The sequence below is a fragment of the Sycon ciliatum genome, chromosome 10 (assembly GCF_964019385.1).
Source record: "Sycon ciliatum chromosome 10, ocSycCili1.1, whole genome shotgun sequence".
In the NCBI taxonomy this organism is placed as follows: domain Eukaryota; kingdom Metazoa; phylum Porifera; class Calcarea; order Leucosolenida; family Sycettidae; genus Sycon; species Sycon ciliatum.
The window spans coordinates 19,138,554-19,152,592 of record NC_088652.1 but is presented as its reverse complement, the minus strand read 5'-3'; the positions used below and the strand labels follow the sequence as shown (position 1 = coordinate 19,152,592).

The 14,039-nt window shown below is 47.2% G+C and overlaps 1 long non-coding RNA gene across 1 annotated transcript in view; it reads right to left on the bottom strand.

Moving 5' to 3' along the window:
• LOC135825756 (uncharacterized) overlaps positions 1-9,805 on the bottom strand; it is a 38,147-nt gene extending 28,342 nt beyond the window's left edge. The window contains exon 1 of the long non-coding RNA XR_010555127.1: positions 9,746-9,805. This is a non-coding gene — a long non-coding RNA (uncharacterized LOC135825756). The remainder of the gene's footprint in view (positions 1-9,745) is intronic.
• Positions 9,806-14,039: the final 4,234 nt, after the last annotated feature.

Sequence of the window (14,039 nt, the reverse complement as noted above, 5' to 3'; positions counted from 1 at the left end):
ACAAGCAAACCAAAAATCAAATCAATGCGACCACTCACATCACAGCTGGGTCATGTTATAGAGAGGTACGTTGAAAGTGACACGTGTGCACAAATGGTCAAAAAGCGACAATTTCTCACCGTTCTGCCTGTTCGAAGCTCAAGAACTGACCATCGCCACCCTGATCTTGTTGTTTAGCTAGACATAGGGAAGTTGACGAAGGAAAAATGCCACATTTCAATAAACAACTTGCCCAGGGCTGCTCAAAGCTGAAGTTGTACGTACGTGTAGGAGTAGGATGCAAATTTTCTAGCTCCAACTTTGGCTGATTTTTTCTTGTTTTATACGGGTTCACCATGCCCATGTCAACCAGGTCCAAAGAAAGCGGAGAAGATAGCTCTAGTACGACTCCGATTGCCCAAAGTTGTTCTCCGAGCACTGGTATGGACGGTTCTGTTGACGTCACGCCTTTATTTGGCGAAAACGGCTATTCTGGATGCCAAATTGATGTGGCCTCGTCTAGCTTGCCTGCTAACCGTAAGTGCTCATGCATGTGTCATGACCATAGATGTTGCGGTGGCGAGTCTTTCATGGGGATCATGAGTAGTTTGATCAAGGAATTGGCTGCCATGAAAGAAGCTGTTGTTGACAACAATTCCCTGAGAATCGAAGTGGCGGCACTCAGGGAGGAAGTTCAGAAATTGCGTACGAGTACATGTACCCCAACAGGCCAGTCCACGTCCTCCACGGCCACATCAGTGATCAACCCACGCACATCTGACTCAGGGCCTGCTACACGCAACTCGTATTCAAATGCTTGCAGCTCAGGGGTTACTACTGACACGAGTACACCACGCGAGCCAACATGTGATCCCGTACCGGTCGAACCTGAGTTGAAGGACGTTGAACGGAGGAAACCGCGAAACCCTGCACGCACGTTGGCAAATAAGACTACCACTGCCAGCCGTGAAGTAGCACACAAGCCAGGCCAGTCCACTGTCATCTCGTATTATCAGCACAAACCTAAAGCTCCTGCAAGTTTTCGTGGAGCCCCTCGGATAAAATGCCGCGCAATTCACCTTGGCAATGTCCACATGGGATGTAGTGCTGATTCCATAGTAGGTTGGTGCGAGAAAAAAGACCTGCCAGTCATGAAGTGCAGTGTGTCAGAATCCCGGTACTTCGGACTGGCGTACGCACATGTCGTGATCCCAGCAGATCAAATCGACAAAGCCCTGCAGGAAGACTTCTGGCCAGCGGAGGTGCGTGCACGAGAGTGGAGATTCGCCTTGGACAAGATAGCTTCAGCTTCAGCCGCATCATGAATGCCGACACCCCACTAAACCCTAATGCAATCCCATTCCATCCTAGACCACACACCCCTAATTTAGCCCCTTTATCAAACAGCAACAACGGCCTTAGTCTTAATCTTAGAGTAGGGTTCCTCAATGTGTGCCACTTCTTAATAAAAAGCATGAAATTGAGGATTTCATACGATCTCAAAACATTGACATCATGATACTGGCGGAAACCTTTCTATCTAGCTCTACCGCAGACAGCTTGCTCAGCATACCTAACCATGCACTTTTCCGGAGGGATCGTCCCGGTCATGGAGGTGGCCTAGCAGCCTATGTCCACAATCGCTTTCAAGCACAAGTGGTGGGAGACCACACCAACATAGAACTTTTGCTACTGGAGATCAGAAGTCATCGAAACCGGATTCTCCTAGGAGGAGTGTATCGACCTCCAGGCACGCCAGTACAATTTTGGCAGGACTTGTCCAACGCAGTTGACACAGCAGCGGCGTCAATGCCATCGTCCCCGCTGATTTTAACGGGCGACTTCAATGTCGACGTAAGCCGGCGCCAAGCCCCTCAGCTCGACAATTTACATCGCTTCTGCGACCAGTTCAATATCAGCAACAAGGTGCAGGACACTACCCGCATTGCCCCCCACGGCAGCAGAACAACACTGGATCTCGCCCTAGCTGTGGATGGAGCGATAACCTCCTGCACGGTTCTCCCTTGTACCATCAGCGACCACTTTGCGGTCGTAATTGACCTACCTTTCAAGTGCACTGTGGAGCCTCCTGCTGTCAAGTGCGGTCGTAACCTAGCAAGGATCGATATGAACCGATTCGCTCATGACTTGCATCATTGTGACCTGGAGAATTTTTCAACCGCTCAGACTGTGGATGCCATGTGGTATTCTTGGACTGACAAGATTGTTTCCGTTTTGGACGAGCACGCTCCTGTCCGAACGTATCGGCCTAAATCTTCCTCCCGCACGCCCTGTCCTTGGAAATTACCTGCCCTCCACGACGCTATTCTACTTCGCAACGCAGCACATCGTCGCCGACTGACATGGATCTACGAACTGTATTCACATCAGCACGAGCCGAGGCTAAGCGAATGTCCCGACGCCTCAGGGCCCAGTATTACAAGAATCTTCTCACACGGAGTCAGGCAAATGCGCGCCATACTTGGAAGACAATAAACGAGCTCAGCGGCCGGACCAAAACTCCCACTCCACCCTCTGTCAGTATAGCAGCACTCAGCGAGCAAGTCAGTGGAGTAGTCTCCGATCCAAGTAGACCTGTGCAGCTATCCTTACCTTGTGGCCCGTCACCACGGGAACCTTTGCGGGAATTCCAGGCCACTAGTGTTGAGGAGGTATTCACCTTTCTCGTGAGACTCGATGCTCGTAAAGCTGAGGGCAGCGACAGTATTCCGGCATTCATCCTGAAGCATTGTGCAGCAGCCCTCGCCCCGTCGCTATCCATATTAATTAATGCATCCCTTTCGTCTGGCATTGTGCCCGTCTCCCTGAAGATTGCAAATGTTCGACCCCTATTTAAGTCTGGTGACAAGAACGCATCTCGCAATTACCGTCCCATATCTTTGCTGCCAATAGCATCGAAGATCTTGGAGAAGATAGTCCACAAACGCCTGTGTGACTTCTTACAAACCCATTCACTTTTGCCCGCCAATCAGTTTGCGTACCGGCCACAACACTCCACGGAAGATGCCTTGACCTTGGCCATGGACCGCTATCTGTCGTCAGCAGACCACCAGCTACATACTGGCGCAGTACTAGTGGACATGAGCAAGGCATTCGATAAAGTACGGCACCAGCTCATGATCCAAGATTTGTTTGCTTTGGGTGTATCTTCGACTGTTTTGCGTTGGTTTGCGAGCTACTTCACGGACCGTCGACAGAGAGTAGTTCTGGCGAGTGGGCAGTGCTCGGGCCTAACTGCATGCGAGTGTGGAGTCCCTCAGGGTAGTGTACTGGGTCCTTTGCTGTTTTCACTATATACCATGGACGTCCATAGCGTCACCAGCCCAGCACACTCCCAGCTGTTTGCGGATGACATCCTTCTCGACACCGCAAGCAGATCCGTAGAAACCCTAAATCAAGTCTTATCAGTTGCTGTGTCAAACTTGGCTGACTACCTACACGGGAAAGGCCTGGTTTTAAACCCTGACAAGACGCAGGTCTTAGCCATTGAGGCATCACGCCGTAGTACCCTGGAACTCAACGTTAACTGCAACGGGACGCCTCTCACCCAGACCACCACTGCTCGCTTTCTGGGCCTACAGATCGATTCCTGTCTTCGGTGGGACGCGCAGGTCTCCAGCATAGTACGTAAAACTTCCCAGAAGCTAACCACCCTGAGAACCATCGGCCCGTCGCTATCTGAACGCCAGTCGCTCCTCTTCTATTCTGCCCTTATACTTCCTGACATGCTTTATGGATCAAACGCGTTCTTCTCTGCCCTCACGGCTCAGCAGCGGCACCAGCTCACTGTCCTCGACAAGCGATGTGTTCGCTGCGTAGCCAATCTGCCCTTCCCGTCCCATACCACTCCTATATACACTCGCCTTTCCCTGACCCCTGTAATTGAACGTGCCAAATGCAAACTCCGTTTCCTTATGCACCGTGTCCACACCAGCAGCATCAGCCCTCTTCTGAAAGATAGAGTAGCCCTCCAACCTCCCAGTAACACCCGTGGCAATGACAATTGCAAATACGTTGTTCCGCTAACTCGGCGAACATCTGGCGACAGCCGACCATTGGTTTCCGCCGTGAAGTTTTGGAACACCCTGTCACAGGAACTCACGTCCGCTCGTCGTCCAACCCCGTTTAAAAGATTGCTGAAAGTGTTTTTCTACGGTTAATATGGCCGAAAAGCACCTCCCTCTGGCATAGGTCCTCATCTTCCTATTTCTCCCTGATTGTTACTTCGTTCGAACTTGACTTGTAATTACCGGTACAAATACTTCCTTTTGACTGTTTTCTCATTTTCGCAAGTGAAGCTTTATCGAGCTACACTTTATATTCTATCGCCATCATAATATTGGGCATCAGTGCCCATTTGGTTTGCGATGTAAAATAAAACTTCAAACAAAAACAAGCTATCTCGAAGTTTTGGGCCTTTTTCCCCGTGATTCTTCACTTTGCAGCTCAACTATTCCCAGCAGTGCCAAAATTTTGCCGTCACTGAATACGGGTGCCAGCAGCCTACCCGCAAACCAAAAATGAAATCAATGCGACAACTCCCATCAAAGCTGGGTCATGTTATAGAGAGGTACGTTGAAAGTGACACGTGGGCACAAATGGTCAAAAAGCGACAATTTCTCACCTTTCTGCCCGTTCGAAGCTCAAGAACTGACCATCGCCACCCTGATCTTGTCGTTTAGCTGGACATAGGGAAGTTCACGAAGAAAAAATGCCACATTTCAATAAACAACTTGCCCAGGGCTGCTGAAGGCTGAAACAAGCTATCTCGAAGTTTTGGGCCTTTTTCCCCGTGATTCTTCACTTTGCGGCTAAACTATTCACAGCAGTGCCAAAATTTTGCCGTCACTGAATACGGATACCAGAGGCCTACAAGCAAACCAAAAATCAAATCAATGCGACCACTCACACCACAGCTGGGTCATGTTATAGAGAGGTACGTTGAAAGTGACACGTGGGCACAAATGGTCAAAAAGCGACAATTTCTCACCGTTCTGCCCGTTCGAAGCTCAAGAACTGACCATCGCCACCCTGATCTTGTTGTTTAGCTGGACATAGGGAAGTTGACGAAGAAAAAATGCCACATTTCAATAAACAACTTGCCCAGGGCTGCTGAAAGCTGAAACAAGCTATCTCGAAGTTTTTGGCCTTTTTCCCCGTGATTCTTCACTTTGCGGCTAAACTATTCACAGCAGTGCCAAAATGTTGCCGTCACTGAATACGGGTGCCAGCGGCCTACAAGCAAACCAAAAATCAAATCAATGCGACCACTCACATCACAGCTGGGTCATGTTATAGAGAGGTACGTTGAAAGTGACACGTGGGCACAAATGGTCAAAAAGCGACAATTTCTCACCGTTCTGCCTGTTCGAAGCTCAAGAACTGACCATCGCCACCCTGATCTTGTTGTTTAGCTAGACATAGGGAAGATGACGAAGAAAAAATGCCACATTTCAATAAACAACTTGCCCAGGGCTGCTCAAAGCTGAAACAAGCTATCTCGAAGTTTTGGGCCTTTTTCCCCGTGATTCTTCACTTTGCGGCTCAACTATTCACAGCAATGCCAAAATTTTGACGTCACTGAATACGGGTGCCAGCGGCCTACAAGCAAACCAAAAATCAAATCAATGCGACCACTCACATCACAGCTGGGTCATGTTATAGAGAGGTACGTTGAAAGTGACAAGTGGGCACAAATGGTCAAAAAGCGACAATTTCTCACCGTTCTGCCTGTTCGAAGCTCAAGAACTGACCATCGCCACCCTGATCTTGTTGTTTAGCTAGACATAGGGAAGATGACGAAGAAAAAATGCCACATTTCAATAAACAACTTGCCCAGGGCTGCTGAAGGCTGAAACAAGCTATCTCGAAGTTTTGGGCCTCTTTCCCCAGGATTCTTCACTTTGCGGCTAAAGTATTCACAGCAGCGCCAACATTTTGCCGTCACTGAATACGGATACCAGCGGCCTACAAGCTAACCAAAAATCAAATCAATGCGACACTCACATCACAGCTGGGTCATGTTAGAGAGAGGTACGTTGAAAGTGACAAGTGGGCACAAATGGTCAAAAAGCGACAATTTCTTGCCTTTCTGCCCGTTCGAAGCTCAAGAACTGACCATCGCCACCCTGATCTTGTCGTTAAGCTGGACATAGGGAAGTTGACGAAGAAAAATGCCACATTTCAATAAACAACTTGCCCAGGGCTGCTGAAAGCTGAAACAAGCTATCTCGAAGTTTTGGGCCTTTTTCCCCGTGATTCTTCACTTTGCGGCTAAACTATTCACAGCAGTGCCAACATTTTGCCGTCACTGAATACGGATACCAGCGGCCTACAAGCAAACCAAAAATCAAATCAATGCGACCGGTCACATCACAGCTGGGTCATGCTATAGAGAAGTACGTTGAAAGTGACACGTGGGCACAAATGGTCAAAAAGCGACAATTTCTCCCCGTTCTGCCTGTTCGAAGCTCAAGAACTGACCATCGCCACCCTGATCTTGTTGTTTAGCTGGACATAGGGAAGTTGACGGAGAAAAAATGCCACATTTCAATAAACAACTTGCCCAGGGCTGCTGAAGGCTGAAACAAGCTATCTCGAAGTTTTGGGCCATTTTCCCCATGATTCTTCACTTTGCGGCTAAACTATTCACAGCAGTGCCAACATTTTGCCGTCACTGAATACGGATACCAGCGGCCTACAAGCTAACCAAAAATCAAATGAATGCGACCACTCACACCAGAGCCGGGTCATGTTATAGAGAGGTACGTTGAAAGTGACACGTGGGCACAAATGGTCAAAAAGCGACACTTTCTCACCGTTCTGCCCGTTCGAAGCTCAAGAACTGACCATCGCCACCCTGATCTTGTTGTTTAGCTGGACATAGGGAAGTTGACGAAGAAAAAATGCCACATTTCAATAAACAACTTCCCAGGGCTGCTCAAAGCTGAAACAAGCTATCTCGAAGTTTTGGGCCTTTTTCCCCGTGATTCTTCACTTTGCGGCTAAACTATTCACAGCAGTGCCAAAATTTTGCCGTCACTGAATACGGGTGCCAGCGGCCTACAAGCAAACCAAAAATTAAATTAATGCGACCAATCACATCACAGCTGGGTCATGTTATAGAGAGGTACGTTGAAAGTGACAAGTGGGCACAAATGGTCAAAAAGCGACAATTTCTTGCCTTTCTGCCCGTTCGAAGCTCAAAAACTGACCATCGCCACCCTGATCTTGTCGATTAGCTGGACATAGGGAAGTTGACGAAGAAAAAATGCCACATTTCAATAAACAACTTGCCCAGGGCTGCTGAAAGCTGGAACAAGCTATCTCGAAGTTTTGGGCCTTTTTCCCCGTGATTCTTCACTTCGCGGCTAAACTATTCACAGCAGTGCCAACATTTTGCCGTCACTGAATACGGATACCAGCGGCCTACAAACTAACCAAAAATCAAATCAATGCGACCACTCACACCACCGCTGGGTCATGTTATAGAGAGGTACGTTGAAAGTGACACGTGGGCACAAATGGTCAAAAAGCGACAATTTCTCACCTTTCTGCCCGTTCGAAGCTCAAGAACTGACCATCGCCACCCTGATCTTGTTGTTTAGCTGGACATAGGGAAGTTGACGAAGAAAAAATGCCACATTTCAATAAACAACTTGCCCAGGGCTGCTCAAAGCTGAAACAAGCTATCTCGAAGTTTTTGGCCTTTTTCCCCGTGATTCTTCACTTTGCGGCTCAACTATTCACAGCAATGCCAAAATGTTGCCGTCACTGAATACGGATGCCAGCGGCCTACAAGCAAACCAAAAATCAAATCAATGCGACCACTCACATCACAGCTGGGTCATGTTATAGAGAGGTACGTTGAAAGTGACACGTGGGCACAAATGGTCAAAAAGCGACAATTTCTCACCGTTCTGCCTGTTCGAAGCTCAAGAACTGACCATCGCCACCCTGATCTTGTTGTTTAGCTAGACATAGGGAAGATGACGAAGAAAAAATGCCACATTTCAATAAACAACTTGCCCAGGGCTGCTGAAGGCTGAAACAAGCTATCTCGAAGTTTTGGGCCTTTTTCCCCATGATTCTTCACTTTGCGGCTAAACTATTCACAGCAGTGCCAACATTTTGCCGTCACTGAATACGGATACCAGCGGCCTACAAGCTAACCAAAAATCAAATCAATGCGACCACTCACTCCACAGCTGGGTCATGTTATAGAGAGGTACGTTGAAAGTGACACGTGGGCACAAATGGTCAAAAAGCGACAATTTCTCACCGTTCTGCCCGTTCGAAGCTCAAGAACTGACCATCGCCACCCTGATCTTGTTGTTTAGCTGGACATAGGGAAGTTGACGAAGAAAAAATGCCACATTTCAATAAACAACTTGCCCAGGGCTGCTGAAAGCTGAAACAAGCTATCTCGAAGTTTTTGGCCTTTTTCCCCGTGATTCTTCACTTTGCGGCTAAACTATTCACTGCAGTGCCAAAATTTTGCCGTCACTGAATACGGGTGCCAGCGGCCTACAAGCAAACCAAAAATCAAATCAATGCGACCAATCAGATCACAGCTGGGTCATGTTATAGAGAGGTACGTTGAAAGTGACAAGTGGGCACAAATGGTCAAAAAGCGACAATTTCTTGCCTTTCTGCCCGTTCGAAGCTCAAGAACTGACCATCGCCACCCTGATCTTGTCGATTAGCTGGACATAGGGAAGTTGACGAAGAAAAAATGCCACATTTCAATAAACAACTTGCCCAGGGCTGCTGAAAGCTGAAACAAGCTATCTCGAAGTTTTGGGCCTTTTTCCCCGTGATTCTTCACTTTGCGGCTAAACTATTCACAGCAGTGCCAACATTTTGCCGTCACTGAATACAGATACCAGCGGCCTACAAGCTAACCAAAAATCAAATCAATGCGACCACTCACACCACAGCTGGGTCATGTTATAGAGAGGTACGTTGAAAGTGACACGTGGGCACAAATGGTCAAAAAGCGACAATTTCTCACCTTTCTGCCCGTTCGAAGCTCAAGAACTGACCATCGCCACCCTGATCTTGTTGTTTAGCTGGACATAGGGAAGTTGACGAAGAAAAAATGCCACATTTCAATAAACAACTTGCCCAGGGCTGCTCAAAGCTGAAACAAGCTATCTCGAAGTTTTGGGCCTTTTTCCCCGTGATTCTTAACTTTGCGGCTAAACTATTCACAGCAGTGCCAAAATTTTGCCGTCACTGAATACGGGTGCCAGCGGCCTACAAGCAAACCAAAAATCAAATCAATGCCACCAATCACATCACAGCTGGGTCATGTTATAGAGAGGTACGTTGAAAGTGACACGTGGGCACAAATGGTCAAAAAGCGACAATTTCTCACCTTTCTGCCCGTTCGAAGCTCAAGAACTGACCATCGCCACCCTGATCTTGTTGTTTAGCTGGACATAGGGAAGTTGACGAAGAAAAAATGCCACATTTCAATAAACAACTTGCCCAGGGCTGCTGAAAGCTGAAACAAGCTATCTCGAAGTTTTGGGCCTTTTTCCCCGTCATTCTTCACTTTGCGGCTAAACTATTCACAGCAGTGCCAACATTTTGCCGTCACTGAATACGGATACCAGCGGCCTACAAGCAAACCAAAAATCAAATCAATGCGACCACTCACATCACAGCTGGGTCATGTTATAGAGAGGTACGTTGAAAGTGACACGTGGGCACAAATGGTCAAAAAGCGACAATTTCTCACCTTTCTGCCCGTTCGAAGCTCAAGAACTGACCATCGCGACCCTGATCTTGTTGTTTAGCTGGACATAGGGAAGTTGACGAAGAAAAAATGCCACATTTCAATAAACAACTTGCCCAGGGCTGCTGAAAGCTGAAACAAGCTATCTCGAAGTTTTTGGCCTTTTTCCCCGTGATTCTTCACTTTGCGGCTAAACTATTCACAGCAGTGCACACATTTTGCCGTCACTGAATACGGGTGCCAGCGGCCTACAAGCAAACCAAAAATCAAATCAATGCGACCAATCAGATCACAGCTGGGTCATGTTATAGACAGGTACGTTGAAAGTGACAAGTGGGCACAAATGGTCAAAAAGCGACAATTTCTCACCGTTCTGCCTGTTCGAAGCTCAAGAACTGACCATCGCCACCCTGATCTTGTTGTTTAGCTAGACATAGGGAAGATGACGAAGAAAAAATGCCACATTTCAATAAACAACTTGCCCAGGGCTGCTCAAAGCTGAAACAAGCTATCTCGAAGTTTTTGGCCTTTTTCCCCGTGATTCTTCACTTTGCGGCTCAACTATTCACAGCAATGCCAAAATTTTGCCGTCACTGAATACGGGTGCCAGCGGCCTACAAGCAAACCAAAAATCAAATCAATGCGACCACTCACATCACAGCTGGGTCATGTTATAGAGAGGTACGTTGAAAGTGACAATTGGGCACAAATGGTCAAAAAGCGACAATTTCTCACCGTTCTGCCTGTTCTAACCTCAAGAACTGACCATCGCCACCCTGATCTTGTTGTTTAGCTAGACATAGGGAAGATGACGAAGAAAAAATGCCACATTTCAATAAACAACTTGCCCAGGGCTGCTGAAGGCTGAAACTAGCTATCTCGAAGTTTTGGGCCTTTTTCCCCATGATTCTTCACAACTTTGCGGCTAAACTATTCACAGCAGTGCCAAAATTTTGCCGTTACTGAATACGGGTGCCAGCGGCCTACAAGCAAACCAAAAATCAAATCAATGCGACCAATCACATCACAGCTGAGTCATGTTATAGAGAGGTACGTTGAAAGTGACACGTGGGCACAAATGGTCAAAAAGCGACAATTTCTCATCTTTCTGCCTGTTCTAACCTCAAGAACTGACCATCGCCAGTGCCAACATTTTGCCGTCACTGAATACGGGTGCCAGCGGCCTACAAGCAAACCAAAAATCAAATCAATGCGACCACTCACATCACAGCTGGGTCATGTTATAGAGAGGTATGTTGAAAGTGACACGTGGGCACAAATGGTCAAAAAGCGACAATTTCTCACCGTTCTGCCTGTTCGAAGCTCAAGAACTGACCATCGCCACCCTGATCTTGTTGTTTAGCTAGACATAGGGAAGATGACGAAGAAAAAATGCCACATTTCAATAAACAACTTGCCCAGGGCTGCTCAAAGCTGAAACAAGCTATCTCGAAGTTTTTGGCCTTTTTCCCCGTGATTCTTCACTTTGCGGCTCAACTATTCACAGCAATGCCAACATTTTGCCGTCACTGAATACGGGTGCCAGCGGCCTACAAGCAAACCAAAAATCAAATCAATGCGACCACTCACATCACAGCTGGGTCATGTTATAGAGAGGTACGTTGAAAGTGACAAGTGGGCACAAATGGTCAAAAAGCGACAATTTCTCACCGTTCTGCCTGTTCGAAGCTCAAGAACTGACCATCGCCACCCTGATCTTGTTGTTTAGCTAGACATAGGGAAGATGACGAAGAAAAAATGCCACATTTCAATAAACAACTTGTCCAGGGCTGCTGAAGGCTGAAACAAGCTATCTCGACGTTTTGGGCCTTTTTCCCCATGATTCTTCACTTTGCGGCTAAACTATTCACAGCAGTGCCAACATTTTGCCGTCACTGAATACGGATACCAGCGGCCTACAAGCTAACCAAAAATCAAATCAATGCGACCACTCACTCCACAGCTGGGTCATGTTATAGAGAGGTACGTTGAAAGTGACACGTGGGCACAAATGGTCAAAAAGCGACAATTTCTCACCGTTCTGCCCGTTCGAAGCTCAAGAACTGACCATCGCCACCCTGATCTTGTTGTTTAGCTGGACATAGGGAAGTTGACGAAGAAAAAATGCCACATTTCAATAAACAACTTGCCCAGGGCTGCTCAAAGCTGAAACAAGCTATCTCGAAGTTTTTGGCCTTTTTCCCCGTGATTCTTCACTTTGCGGCTAAACTATTCACAGCAGTGCCAAAATTTTGCCGTCACTGAATACGGGTGCCAGCGGCCTACAAGCAGACCAAAAATCAATTCAATGCGACCAATCACATCACAGCTGGGTCATGTTATAGAGAGGTACGTTGAAAGTGACAAGTGGGCACAAATGGTCAAAAAGCGACAATTTCTTGCCTTTCTGCCCGTTCGAAGCTCAAGAACTGACTATCGCCACCCTGATCTTGTCGTTTAGCTGGACATAGGGAAGTTCACGAAGAAAAAATGCCACATTTCAATAAACAACTTGCCCAGGGCTGCTGAAAGCTGAAACAAGCTATCTCGATGTTTTGGGCCTTTTTCCCCGTGATTCTTCACTTTGCGGCTAAACTATTCACAGCAGTGCCAAAATTTTGCCGTCACTGAATACGGGTGCCAGCGGCCTACAAGCAAACCAAAAATCACTTCAATGCGACCAATCACATCACAGCTGGGTCATGTTATAGAGAGGTACGTTGAAAGTGACAATTGGGCACAAATGGTCAAAAAGCGACAATTTCTTGCCTTTCTGCCCGTTCGAAGCTCAAGAACTGACTATCGCCACCCTGATCTTGTCGTTTAGCTGGACATAGGGAAGTGCTAGAAGAAAAAATGCCACATTTCAATAAACAACTTGCCCAGGGCTGCTGAAAGCTGAAACAAGCTATCTCGAAGTTTTGGGCCTTTTTCCCCGTGATTCTTCACTTTGCGGCTAAACTATTCACAGCAGTGCCAACATTTTGCCGTCACTGAATACGGATACCAGCGGCCTACAAGCTAACCAAAAATCAAATCAATGCGACCACTCACACCACAGCTGGGTCATGTTATAGAGAGGTACGTTGAAAGTGACACGTGGGCACAAATGGTCAAAAAGCGACAATTTCTCGCCTTTCTGCCCGTTCGAAGCTCAAGAACTGACCATCGCCACCCTGATCTTGTTGTTTAGCTGGACATAGGGAAGTTGACGAAGAAAAAATGCCACATTTCAATAAACAACTTGCCCAGGGCTGCTGAAAGCTGAAACAAGCTATCTCGAAGTTTTGGGCCTTTTTCCCCGTCATTCTTCACTTTGCGGCTAAACTATTCACAGCAGTGCCAACATTTTGCCGTCACTGAATACGGATACCAGCGGCCTACAAGCAAACCAAAAATCAAATCAATGCGACCACTCACATCACAGCTGGGTCATGTTATAGAGAGGTACGTTGAAAGTGACACGTGGGCACAAATGGTCAAAAAGCGACAATTTCTCACCGTTCTGCCTGTTCGAAGCTCAAGAACTGACCATCGCCACCCTGATCTTGTTGTTTAGCTAGACATAGGGAAGATGACGAAGAAAAAATGCCACATTCCAATAAACAACTTGCCCAGGGCTGCTCAAAGCTGAAACAAGCTATCTCGAAGTTTTGGGCCTTTTTCCCCGTGATTCTTCACTTTGCGGCTCAACTATTCACAGCAATGCCAAAATTTTGCCGTCACTGAATACGGGTGCCAGCGGCCTACAAGCAAACCAAAAATCAAATCAATGCAACCACTCACATCACAGCTGGGTCATGTTATAGAGAGGTACGTTGAAAGTGACAAGTGGGCACAAATGGTCAAAAAGCGACAATTTCTCACCGTTCTGCCTGTTCGAAGCTCAAGAACTGACCATCGCCACCCTGATCTTGTTGTTTAGCTAGACATAGGGAAGATGACGAAGAAAAAATGCCACATTTCAATAAACAACTTGCCCAGGGCTGCTCAAAGCTGAAACAAGCTATCTCGAAGTTTTTGGCCTTTTTCCCCGTGATTCTTCACTTTGCGGCTCAACTATTCACAGCAGTGCCAACATTTTGCCGTCACTGAATACGGATACCAGCGGCCTACAAGCAAACCAAAAATCAAATCAATGCGACCACTCACATCACAGCTGGGTCATGTTATAGAGAGGTACGTTGAAAGTGACACGTGGGCACAAATGGTCAAAAAGCGACAATTTCTCACCGTTCTGCCTGTTCGAAGCTCAAGAACTGACCATCGCCACCCTGATCTTGTTGTTTAGCTAGAC